This window comes from Patagioenas fasciata, chromosome 11 (assembly GCF_037038585.1).
Source record: "Patagioenas fasciata isolate bPatFas1 chromosome 11, bPatFas1.hap1, whole genome shotgun sequence".
NCBI lineage: Eukaryota > Metazoa > Chordata > Aves > Columbiformes > Columbidae > Patagioenas > Patagioenas fasciata.
Window position 1 is genome coordinate 4,991,518 of NC_092530.1, and position 3,911 is coordinate 4,995,428.

Sequence of the window (3,911 nt, forward strand, 5' to 3'; positions counted from 1 at the left end):
ACCTTTTCTATGTCCTCTCCTGCCTCTTTTATTTTATTTTTTTTCCTTTTTCCTGGTCTCTAATTGCGACCTCAGTATCCGAAGTGCAAAGCCAATCCCACACCTGGAGATGAGATATTGTTTATTCCAGAGTTGTGGAAGTCTGGATGCTGGAATAAAACCAGCACAATAGATAGAAAAAGAATATCTATTATATCCAAAATCTTATCCCTACATTCAGACCCTCACGGCAGCCCTAAAGAGCCAAGTGTTTACACACTGGCATATGGGTTACATAATCATTTTACCACTACACATGCTTGTTGAGGAAGGATCCCAGGCTGACCCCAGTCTCTCATCCTGGGGCTGTGTATTTTAGTATTATAATGAGTGTATAAGGAGCAAAGTTCAGCTAAAGGACACTTTATGTAACAGTCTTGAGACAGATGTTAAAACAAGGCTCAACTAATTGTGCAGGTTCCAGAGTGTCTGCGCTGCAAGGACAGAATTCTTTGCAGGTTCTGATTAGGTGTTTTAAAAGTCACTTTTATCTCGGTTAGCAGAGCAGACTTACCACAACTGAGAGGATTTACATATTTTAGGTTAGCAACTGCAGGCAGGATTCATTCTTTTAACTGGTAAGGACTACATCTTCTGTCTTCAGACACCTCTCTAAGGTAAAGATTCATTGAATCCTAGAATAACTCAGGTTTGAAGAGAGCCCTGAACATCATCTTGTCTCACTCTCCCGCTCAAGACAGGGTCCACCAGGTGAGGTTGTTTTAGGCCTCTGCCCAGTTTTGCATCATCCACAAAGGAGCTGAAACTGTGCTCCATGACACGACGAAGGGGCAGAATAAAGACATTCAACAGTGTTGGCCCCAGTACTCATCACTGAGGGATGCCACTAGAAACCGACTAAACAGAGGACTTTGTACCACTGATGATATTTGGTCTTGGTCATCCAGCCAACTTCCTACCCATCACAATATCCACATCTTTATCCCAGATCTCCCCAAGCTGCTCTAAGGCCACCACAGGAGACCATGTCTGGGGCCTGCAAAACTCCATGTACACAACATGCCTTTCTTTCCCCTGCCCATTGGGGTTCAGCAATCCCTTCCCTGTCCTACAACTACCTGGAGATGGCTGCAGGAGAATGTGACTCATCACCCTCCCAGGGACAGATGTAGGCTGGCCAGCCTGTCATACTCCCCGTTCTCCTTCCTGTCATTCTTGAAGATGGGTTTGACGTCTGCCCTTCTGAGGGACCTCTGATCCTCTCTGATTACTCTGGCACTTCTGAGACCACAATCCAGAATTTCGCACAGGGCAAGAGGGGCAGATGCAGGACTGTGTAGAACAACATGTGGTGGAGATGGCAAAGGTGATACAGCAAACAGGGACACTTGCGATAAGCCTGTCCAAGGCAGCTGAGGTGAAACTCACTGCACCACTGGGGTTTGTCCCTGAAGTCACACACGCAGATGTTGGGGTTCTGTCAGGTGTGTACATAGAGATATTGAGGGACAGACACTTTCCCTTTTACACACAGAGGCAGGAGTCACAGTATCCCTCTGTCCTTCTGTTCCTGTTCCCAAAGAATGGGAGGCACCTCAGTCCTATGTTGTTTCACCATGTTCTACATTTGTTTTGATGTCCCACACCATTAGGAAAGGAGATTGGCTCAAGGAAGCACATCCAAGTGCTGCATTCCGGTGGTTTCCTATGGGATATTAGTCCCAACATGATATGACCTCAATGAACTGTCTGTCTCACAGGTCTTCATGGAACCACAAGGAACGGTGTTTGTAGTGACTCAGATTCTTATCACCTCATGTACATGATGTGCATGCTCAGTCTCATCTGTTCAATGCAAACATGGACATCTGAAATACTCATTCAGTGTAATTCCATGGAAGAGCAAAGAGCTCTGACCAGGGGTGAGAGGCCAGTGCTGGAAATGGTGGTTGGGAGGGGCCAGCCCATGACAATTGCCAGTGCACAGGGGCACAGCGCAGCCCCTGCTCTGCTGGTCCTGCAGGTCTCTGGCAGGAGGCCTGGCTGTGAGAGGACACTACTGTGTGCCAGCCCTGCACACACACACTGTTCAGATGTACACTCGTGTTTCATCTGTGGCCACTTTTGTGGGCATGTTCTTAAGAGAAGGTTTGGAAGAAGACCTAATCCTTTAGTCACTGCCCTTAGGAGATCACCTTTCTATCTGGAAAGGCTGTTGTGAGTCCAGCTCTGTCACAGCAGTGCCCATTGCCTGTCCCTGCCTGCGCTCACAGCACTGACACACAGCAGGACGGGGACCAAGCTGCCAGAGCACTCAGGTCTTGCACCAACACAAGGGATGGGAAGGAGAGTGTGGGAGTGGAACCAGAACAGCTCTGGAAGACCAAGCGCTTGTGCTGCCTGGCAGGGCTGCCAGGCTGGACTCTTGTCCCTCCACCCATTTACAGGAACTGTCCCTGCAGCTCCAAACAGGCCTTTCAGGAAAGATACAGTGAAAGAAGAGTCACTACAGAACCTTTTATTTTGTTTAAATACACAGAGATCATGGTTCCTCATTTGCCCAGCCAGTGATTATAAAAGAACAGAGTGAATTAGAAAGGGGATGACAATGTTTTCACAACCGAAAAAAACACCGGTAACAACAGAAAATACAGATTACAGGCTGGGCCTGTAATTAGTTACATTAAAACTGCTATATAGAATAAGTTTATTGGTTTGGTAAACACCCAGATATCTGTTTCCACAGGGCATCCTTGAGCTCCTGGTTCTTCATGCTGTAGATGAGGGGATTAATAACTGGAGGCACCATCGAGTACAGAATTGCCACCAGCAGGTCCCCGGAAGGAGAGGAGATGGAGGTGGGCTTCAGGTACGAAAATGCACCAGTGCTGAGGAACAGGGAGACCACGGCCAGGTGAGGGAGGCAGGTGGAAAAGGCTTTGTGCCGTCCCTGCTCAGAGGGGATCCTCAGCACGGCCCTGAAGATCGGCACATAGGAGAAAAGAATGAAAATAAAACAAACAAATGCTAAACAAGAGCTGACCACAATAAGCCAGACTTCCCTGAGGTAGGAGTGTGAGCAGGAGAGCTTGAGGATCTGGGGGATTTCACAGAAGAACTGGTCCAGGCCATTGCCCTTGCACAGGGGCAGTGAAAATGTATTGGCCGTGTGCAGCAGAGCACTGAGAAACCCAGTGGCCCAGGCAGCTGCTGCCATGTGGACACAAGCTCTGCTGCCCAGGAGGGTCCCGTAGTGCAGGGGTTTGCAGATGGCAACGTAGCGGTCGTAGGACATGACAGTGAGAAGGAAATATTCTGATGTAGCACAGAAAAAGAAAAAAAAAGCTGGGCAGCACACCCTGCATAGGAGATGTTCCTGGTGTTCCAGAGGGAATTGGCCATGTATTTGGGAACAATGGTGGAGATGGAGCCCAGGTCGAGGAGGGAGAGGTTGAGCAGGAAGAAGTACATGGGGGTGTGGAGGTGCTGGTCCCAGGCTATGGTGGTGATGATGAGGCCATTGCCCAGGAGGGCAGCCAGGTAGATGCCCAGGAAGAGCCAGAAGTGCAAGAGCTGCAGCTCCCGGGTGTCTGTGAATGGCAGGAGGAGGAACTGGGTGATGGAGCTGCTGTTGGACATTTGCTGCCTCTGCTGGGGACCTGTCCAAAGAGGAAAAGACAGTGACAGTTTAGGTGAGACTTCTCTGAGGAAAAACAACATGTCATTTCTCCTTGAACATCCCGTCTCTGAATGAGCAATGATTCCTCTCATTCTCCATGACTACCATCTGAATGATATCGTTCATCACAGTTTAAAACGTAGCTTTAGCATCTGGTTTCCCTGAGAATACTTCTGGGACAGGACTCCCAGTGTTGGTGTTCGAACAAAAAGTGGTCCCCTTCCCCTCCCCA

General features: G+C 48.7%; 1 pseudogene; it reads right to left on the reverse strand.

Moving 5' to 3' along the window:
* Nucleotides 1-2,707: 2,707 nt before the first annotated feature.
* Nucleotides 2,708-3,639, reverse strand: LOC136106439 (olfactory receptor 14A16-like; annotated as a pseudogene).
* Between the last annotated feature and the right edge of the window lie 272 nt (nt 3,640-3,911).